Below are 9462 nucleotides of genomic sequence, written 5' to 3'. Positions count from 1 at the left end.
GAACATAGAGTCCATATGGCAGACCTGTGCACTATAATTGTTCAAGGAATTAGGGAATCTGTTCCTAGAGGACAGAATATTAACAAAGCATTTAGCGAACATCAAGGGAAAGAAGAAACCCCCACCAAGTGGCTTGAGAGACTGTGGAAGAATTTGCAGCTCTATTCAGGACTAGCCCCAGCCACTCTTGTAAGACAAGCTCTGTTAAAAACTCAGTTTGTAGCAAAATCATGGGTGGATATTAGGAGGAAATTAGAGAAGTTGGAAGATTGGCAGGAGGGAGGATTAGATGAATTGTTGAGGGAAGCTCAGAAGGTGTACGTGAGAAGAGAGGAGGAGACACAGAAAAAGCAGGCAAGGATTTTTGTGGGAGCGGTCTGAGAAGGACAAAAGGTAGTTCCTACCTGTGCAGGGGGGAGCGGGTGTTCCAAAACCGAGAGGAAGGCCCCAAGGGAACCAGAGTGATCTGAGGGATTTAAGACAGGTTGAATGCTTTTATTGTCAAAGGAAAGGGCAAATAAAAAGGAACTGCAGGAAACGCATATGAGATGAACAGATGTTCAGAGAAGATTAGGGGGGTCAGGGGCTCTACTTGCTGAGGACCCATAAGAAAACAGAGCCCTTGATAAAATTAAAATTGGGTCCCCAGCACCTAGAAGTGGAGTTCCTCGTGGACTCCGGGGCCGAAAGATCTACGGTCCAGACAGTGTCCCGGGGATGCTCTCTTTCCCCGGAGAAATTGCAAGTAATAGGAGCGAAGGGAGAACCCTTTAAGGTCCCGATAATAAAAGGGGTAGAAATAGAGACGCCCTCTCGCTTCAACGTAGGGTCCTTTTTATTAGTGCCTGAAGCAGAATATAATCTATTAGGAAGAGACCTGATGGTTGAACTCGGAATCAACTTAGAAGTGAGAAACAAGGAAATAGCAGTTAAGTTGTGCACTCTCACTGTGGAAGACGAGGCAAGAATCAATCCTGAAGTGTGGTACACCCCTGAATCAGTGGGGAGATTGGACATTACCCCCTTTGAAATTACCATTGTGAACCCTGAGATCCCCATAAGGGAGGAACAATACCTAGTTAGAGGTTACAGCCGGTAATCGAAAGACTATTGAAACAAGGACTATTAGAACCTTGTATGTCGTCCCATAACGCTCATATCTTATCCATTAAAAAGTCATATGGCTCCTATCATTTAGTTCAAGATTTAAGAGAAGTAAACAAAAGAACTGTTACTAGGTTTCTAGTAGTAGCCAATCTGTATACATTATTGAGCCAACTTTCCCCAGAATCGAAGTGGTATAGTGTTATAGACTTGAAGGATGCCTTCTGGGCTTGCCCCTTGAAGGAAAAATGCAGGGGTTATTTTGCCTTTGAATGGGAAGATCCAGAAACTCACTGAAAGCAGCAACTAAGGTGGACTGTACTTCTGCAAGGATTTACAGAATCGCCAAATTTGTTTGGGCAAGCTCTGGAGCAAGTATTAAGCACTTATGATTTAAATCCAGAGATAACACTGGTGCAGTATGTGGATGATTTGTTGCTAGAGGGAAAAGATCAGGAAGCAGTCAGGAGAGAAAGTATTAAGCTATTGAATTTTTTTTTGAGTTTAAAGGGATTGAAAGTATCTAAGTCCAAATTACAATTCACCGAAGAAGAGGTGAAATACTTAGGACATTGGTTAAGTAAGGGAACTAAGAAATTAGATCCTGAACGGGTGAATGGCATCTTGTCACTACAAGCGCCTAAAAGTAAAAGACAAGTAAGACAATTGTTGGGATTGCTAGGTTATTGTAGACAATGGATTGAAAATTATAGTAGTAAAGTGAAATTTCTATATCAGAAATTAGTTGGAGGAGGGCTAATAAAATGGAGCCAGGCAGACGAGCAGAGCCTTGTAAATTTGAGAACAGAATTAGTGAATGCCCCGGTGCTAAGCATACCTGATACTAAGAGGCCCTTTTATCTGTTCGTAAACACAGAAGAAGGAACGGCATTCAGAGTTTTAACCCAAGAATGGGCTGGGAAAAAGAAGCCCATAGGCTACTTTTCGAAATTACTAGATCCAGTAAGCAAAGGGTGGCCCTCTTGTTTACAAGACATAGTATCTACTGCCCTCTGGGGGGAGAATTAAAGGTATACACGCCTCATAACTTAAGAGGAGTGTTGCAACAGAAAGCAGATAAGTGGATCACTGATGCCAGGTTATTGAAGTATGAAAGCATATTGATACATTCCCCTAAATTAGAATTTGAAACAACTAGTTTACAGAATCCAGCTCAATTCTTATATGGAGAACCGAGTGAAAAATTGACACATGATTGTGTCCAATTAATTGAATCCCAGACCAAAATAAGAGAAGACTTGGAGGAAGAGGAATTACCGAATGGGGAGAAACTATTTGTAGATGGATCATCCAGGGTAATAAATGGGAAGCGAAAATCAGGGTATGCTATAATGGATGGAAATACCCTAACAGTAAAAGAATCTGGCCCCCTTGATGCAACCTGGTCAGCTCAAGCGTGTGAATTATATGCGGTACTTAGGACTCTAAGGTTACTAAAAGATAAGGAGGGAACGGTGTTTACAGATTCCAAATATGCATTTGGGGTAGTCAATACATTTGGAAAAATTTGGGAAGAACGAGGGTTAATAAACTCTCAAGGGAAAGGACTAGTACATGAAGCCTTAATAAAACAGACCCTAAAGGCCCTGAGAGGGCCCAAACAGATAGCAGTAGCACATGTAAAAGGCCACCAGAGGGGTGCCCCTATACGAGTAAGAGGAAATAATCTAGCTGATGAAGAGGCAAAGAGAGCTGCCCTATTAGCATTAAAAGAGACAGAGCAATCTCAGACAAAAGCAAATAGCTGCGCATGCTTTACCACTCAGGAGAAAGAGAAACTTCAGCAAGTAGGAGTTACTGAGAAAGAAGGGAAGTGGTTACTCCCAGATGGGAGGGAAGTAATTCCAAAGGGAATGGCATGGAGAGTAATGAGAGAATTTCACAGACAAACCCACTGGGGAGTACAAGCGCTGGTAGACCACTTTGGAACTAAATACATGTGTATAGGAATATATGATATAGCCAAAAGGATTGTTGGAGAATGCCTGACATGTCAGAAAGTGAACAAACAGCAACTCGGAGAGAGGGTACAAGGAGGACGTGGATTGGCTAAAAGACCGTTTGAGAAAATACAAATTGATTTTACCGAACTTCCAAGGGTCGGTAGATATAAATATCTCTTAGTACTAGTAGACCACTTAACCTATTTTGTTGAAGCCTTTCCGGTGGCCCGAGCCACTGCAAAGACTGTAGTAAAAGTATTGTTAGAGAACATCATACCACGGTATGGGAACATAGCAGTAATTGATTCAGACCGGGGACCCCACTTTACCTCCAAAATAATTAAAGGAGTCCTAGATCCCTTAGGAACTAAATGGGAATATCGTACCCCATGGCACCCGCAGAGTTTGGGAAAAGTAGAAAGAATGAATGGTGAAATTAAAAAGCATTTAACTAAATTGATGATTGAGACCAAAATGAGTTGGATGAAGTGTTCGCCCTTAGCTTTATTAAACGTAAGGATGCAGCCTAGGGCCGACACTGGGATTTCCCCTTTTGAAATGCTATATGGAATGCCTTATGATTTGGAAATACCAATCAAACACCCAAAAGTAGAGGAGAAATTTTTGCAGGAATATATTACTGAACTTATGAGAAGAAGGCAGGAGTTAATAAAGAAAGGGCTGATAGTGCAGAAACCACCCTTAGACATTACAATCCACAAAATCAAACCAGGAGATAAAGTATTAATCAAGGCCTGGAAAGAATCATCCCTGACTCCCTGTTGGGAAGGACCTTTCCTTGTTTTACTCGCTGCAGACACTGCTGTTTGAACTGCTGAAAGGGGGTGGACTCACGCAAGCAGAATCAAGGGACCCATTCAGACTTCCCACTGGGAGACAGCCGGAAACCCTGATAACCTAAAGATTATCTTCCGAAGGAAAGCAGATGAGTGAAACTCTCTTTTGTAAAAATCCTGATTGTATTTGTTATCCTTTTGTTTGTTGTAAGTGTAATCTGTGTAAAGAAAAGTGGTGAGCCCATTGCCTCTATGGGTATCCTCCTAGTGGTATTTGTGATGAATGTTATAAATACGAAAGGAAACTAACTGAGCAGGCATTACGCGTAGGAGCAGCAACTGGCAAAATTATAAAAGAATCTAAGGAGTAGTGGGATATCTTTGCCAAAGGCCTAAACCCTGAGAAGTGCTGTTTCCATGCAAGTGAACCCTGTCCAACGAAAGCTGAAGTCGTGCAAGTTACTTGTGGACAGACCTTAGCCAAGGTGAGGTGTGGAGCCTGGGAAGTAAAAAATAATAAAAATTGGGAAGCATATAAGTCAAGGTTGACTAAATATGGAGGTTCCCCTAAAGAATATGACTGCTGCCAAGAAGATGATACCCCTCGCTGCTCTAAGCAACAGAGTAGGCAGAGGAAGAGGCAGAGGCGTACTACTGTGGGGACTGAGGTCGAGGAGCCACCTCCAGAAATGGCTCATGAGGTTCCTTGACTTGCGACTCCCAACCCAGGCAACCTCATAGCTTTCCCGAAGTCTCTCGTTTTTCTCAGGAGACAAAGGCCAAAGTCACGGTAATTATCAAAGATCTTGGAATACCTATAGCAACAATAAAGGCGCACCACTTCTCTCCAACCTAAAAATAAGCCTTTGGATAATAGGACTGTTATTTTTGACAAAAAGAACAAATGAAGAAATAAGCCCTCATCAGCCTTATAAGTAGAGCTTAATTAGATGGGAAAACCAAAGCCTCATTCAACAAGTAACTACAGCAGGGAGGGCTCTGTGCAGCCCTAGGAGAAGAATGTTGTTTTTATGCTGATCATACAGGGGTAGTACAGGACACTATAGCCAAACTACGGGAAGGGCTTGAGAAGCGTAAAAGGGAACGAGAAGCTCAACAAGGGTGGTATGAGTCTTGGTTTAGTCATTCCCCCTGGCTAACAACCTTGTTATCAACAATAACTGGACCTTTAATATTATTAATGCTTATTTTAACTTTTGGACCCTGCGTACTAAATAGAATTAGATAGTAAAGGGTCGATTAGAAACGGCCCACCTAATGTTGATAAGAAGACAATATGAGCACCTGGGAGAAGACGAGATTGTTAAAGAAACTCCCATTCTCTCCCCAGCTCGAGAAACCATTGCCTGGTTTGATGAACAAAATAGTGAAAACAAAAAGGGGGGATTGTAATAAACCTTGTGTAATCAATTTGTTAATCAAACTGGTAGATGGTTAAACTATATTAACCTAGGGACTCAGCTGTTTCTATTGTAATCGTCTGTTGACTTTTGAATAAGCAACGCCTGCAGGATGTGAGATTGTATAGCTTGTATGTAGCGGGTATGCTCTAAAGAAAACAGGTCATCCATCAATAGGACAATGCAGAGGAAGACTACTGCCTTCATGCCTGACCACCAAAGAGGAAGGAAAGACCCTTAGCAGCAAGGAGCAGAACCAAAGAAACAATCGGAGGAAGCCACTCAACCTGGAGTTGACCGCAGAACTAAAAAAATATAAAAGAGGACTCTGGCGGGGGTGAAGCGCGCGCCGTTGGTGGAGCGGAGACTCCCCAGCTGCCCAGCGCTGTTTTGCCTGCTTATTACTTGCTCAAATTAAACTCTGGATACTCTAAATTAGAGTGGACTATTTGTCACCACCACTTATAACAACAGGAATTACTGCTTTCAGGAGCACGGCATTGGCCTGGACATAGAGCAGAGCCTCAGGGACTGCATCGACTGCACCGAGACCAGTGAATACTTCACGTGGATGCAGCAGCAGAGCCGCTTGCTGCTTTTTGTTAAGACATGGAGCTGTGGCGGTATCAAGCCATGTATCTGTAGCTTGAGCACCGGTTTGTCCCGTTGGTCCTTTACTTCAGTTGTGCCTATGACTTCATGCGATGCTGCTGAATTTCTGAGGGAGAAGGAAAGCTGTGCCCGGCACCGCGGTTAGGACAGGCCAAGCACTAAGCAAGCACTGCTGAGTTTCGATGGGGGGGCAAGGGAGACCCCTCTGAACACCCAGGAGCACAACATCCAAGGTGCTGCTGCCAGGCTTTTCAGGAAAGACAAACTGATGCTTGGGGAGGTCCTGCATTTCACAGAGACAACACATACTGAGTTTAAGAACTTCTCTACAGAGAATATCCTGGAATACGTTAGGAAAAAGCTCCCATATTATGTGTCTGCCTTCGCAAACATGCATGGTGGTTATTTGTTTTTTGGAGTGGGTGACAACAGTAAAGTCATTGGAAGCCACAGTAAACTGAAGAAAGGAGCTTTAGAGAAAACGGTGGCTGATACGGTGGGCACGATGCCCGTCCACCACTTCTGCAGCTCGCGGGCTGGCGTGCAGTTTAGGACGCGTGTCCTGAGTGTCCACAACGAAGCAGAACACTTGCAGGGCTACATATGTGCCGAGCGTGCGAGTTGAAGCCACCTGCTGCGTGGTTTTCCATGATCACCCTGAATCCTGGATTGTGGCGGGCGGCGCAATCGAGAGACTGAGCGTCAGGAAATGGATGGAGCTCATGATGGCTGCCGGCCCAGGTAAAATCTGTGCTTGTTTTAGTGCCAACCTAATTTCTGCCTCTGTTTGTAACTGCCAGGAGCAAAGAGCAACTTCTAGAAAAGGGGCTTTGGCCCATGGCACGGTCATGGGCACTGAGAGTGGTGGAACGGCCCCCAATGGCAGACCACTCCATGAAGCATTACTCTCTGACCTGGTCCAGCAGGACTTCCTGAAGCATTCCCCACTGGAATAAGCCTTCCTAGGGATCCCATATGCCCCAAAATGGAGTAGAAAGATTCAGAATCGCCCAGGAGCTTCCATTACTCTTGATGAGAATTGCGTCAGACTTCTGAAGATGGCTTTGTCTGCTAAGGGGCTTAGGATGGAGTGATGTCCTGGTGGAAATCTGGTGCCTTCAGTCGCCTAAAGGGAGTTTATTCTGAAAAACAAAAAAGTCCTTCCTGGTGCTGATCCCCGTGGAGTGAAATTGCCAGCGCATGATGCCGTGGCGAGGGTGACTCCACGCCCTGGTCTAATCCGTGTAGGTCCAGAACCTTGGCACAGGGTGTGTGCCAGCACTAAAGTGAAATAATATTTTTCATTGTAATGGCGGCGTCAGCCTGCCCTGCAGCTTTGCTCCTCCTTCCCCTTGTCAAGCACTAAGAACATCTGTGATGACATCAGCGACGCTGGGTCGCCACTAAAACCCGGTCGGTCGTCACTTCTGAGATCAACCTGAGGTTGAGAAAAGTCCTTTCAAGTCCACAGCTCCGCAGGCAACATGCCACGTGCGGAAGGTGGCAAACTGCTCTCCTTTCCCAGGCTCACGTGTGTTTCAGATGTCTGCTGAAACGTCGCTCATGTCACTCCGCATATGTGGTGTGGTTCTGCGGTCAGTAGAGGCACAAGGCTTTGCTTGCTTTAAGGCATGTTGTCCTGCTTCCCTGTGAAATCCTTCCACTTCAAAATCCATGTCCCACACTTTGCTCCGTCACCCCCCAACAAGACGTGTGTGGTGGGTCCTAGGGAGTTTATCCCAACCACAGATTTGAATAAAGGGGTTTCAGTCTTAAGATGACAACAACCCTCCTTTTCTGCAAGTTCCCTGTAACACATTTTCCTCAAGTGTGTGCCCGTGGCAGTGGCTGTGGGAGCAAGGAGCGTGCCAGCTCATGGAGACCTCCTGGCCCAGCAGAGCCCTGGCCATGGGCCTCTCCTGTGGCCCCAGTCTGCAGGTAGAGCTGGGGAGTCTGGCCTCTTCAAAGGACACGGGCATGTAAAAGAGAGAGGGCGATGTTGATAGGAGGGGAAGAAAGGAGCAAGGTCCTTTGGAGATGTGCAGCTACTGAAGAGCCTCGTGGTGCATGTGGGTGGCTCCTGCGGGGGGACGGGGTCTCGGGACAATCATCCCTCGCTTTGCCGCACATCGGGATCCTGTTGGTCTGACGCCACGCTGTCATTCTTAACACTGCAGCAGGGCAGCGGGTTCCTGGGTTGTAAACGGAGGTTTTAAATGAATTGTTTTGATTACTGTTTAGTGCTGAGTTTTACAAGCTCACCTGGAAGGGTTTTGATGGATATAACAGACTTTTTTCTTCCCCCAAGATCTTTCAGACCTGGCTGATGAATTTGAGAATGAGCTCAGTTTGTCGAAGGGCCCTCCTCTTATCAAGCCCGTTTATTCCAGAACTGGTCTCCGGTGCATGTCTGAGCTTCAGGAATGCCTCTGCCCAGGGAAGCTGTTCATTCTGGATATTTTTTTGAATTTAAGTTTGTGTTTGACAGATTTTCTAGGACAAGAACATGATATAAATATCTGTTACACTATTTAAAAGGTACAGCTGCTCCAAGTGTTGATTTCCCTGATTTTCAGGTGTTTTGATCTCTTCTCCCATTTTTGCCACTAAATATAACGCCTAATGCATACAATTGCTGAGAATGCACCCAGTGTCCCGGGGGGGGTAAGCACTGTGCCCCCTCTTATGCTCAAAAATCTTCTTGCAGACAAAGAGGAGAGAGAGGGAATAATTTATTTCGAGCATAACTGAAATCTACATAGTCTAATCAAGGAATTATTATTGGTCAAGATCTAATTATCACAGATAAAGAAAGAAAAAAACAACAAATGAATACCAATGTAAATAACAATAACAACAACAACAATAACATTAATAATAATAATAGCAGCTACCCACCTGTTTCCTAGGATCCATCCCCTGCTCCCGGCGTTGGGCTCAGCCTTCCACTGCCGCTCAGGATCCGTCTGCTGACGGCTCCGGTCTGCCAGGGGCTGTGAGGGCAAGTCGCAGCCTCCCCGGTTCTTTCCTCAGGAGTACACAGCTGATGTCAATGGTTTCTTTTTCCTACTCCAGGATCCACTTGGGGTCACTTGCTGTACATTTGCTAACGCACTTTTACACCTCATTCTTTCTTCACTGCTCTGCCAAGTTCCCTGCTCCACTGGGGCTCCGGAAACGCGGCATGTTCCACAGGAGTTAAGACACTTGTTCTGGGTTACCCCTAAAAGCAGCATGGCTCAGCTCCAGGGCTGCATTTCTTTACCATCTGAGAGCTGTTTCTGACCTGGGCACCTCCTGTGCTCTGCCTCTTCCTGCCCCACACCTGAACTCAGCCCAGCATCGCGTATCACTCCTCTCCAGACCCCTGCTGTCCCACCAGACCCATATTCTGCACTCTGCTGTAGGCAGAAAGATCTCGCCCTGTGCAGGAGACGGGCTTGCTGCTGCTGTCTGTATAAATCATAAAACCACAGAATTACGGAATCATAGAATTGTTTGGGTTGGAAAAGCCCTTTAAGATCACCAAGCCCAACCATTCCCCTAACCCTGCCATTCCCACCG

The 9462-nt window shown here is 45.4% G+C and overlaps 1 pseudogene; it reads left to right on the top strand.

Annotated features, from left to right (window-relative positions):
* Positions 1 to 9462, top strand: part of LOC104131742 — a 13336-nt pseudogene that overhangs the window by 760 nt on the left and 3114 nt on the right.

The sequence above is a fragment of the Egretta garzetta genome, unplaced genomic scaffold (assembly GCF_000687185.1).
Source record: "Egretta garzetta isolate BGI_Z169 unplaced genomic scaffold, ASM68718v1 scaffold108, whole genome shotgun sequence".
NCBI classification, from domain to species: Eukaryota; Metazoa; Chordata; class Aves; order Pelecaniformes; family Ardeidae; genus Egretta; species Egretta garzetta.
Note: the sequence above shows the minus strand (reverse complement) of the source record. Positions and strands in the feature narration are given on the sequence as shown.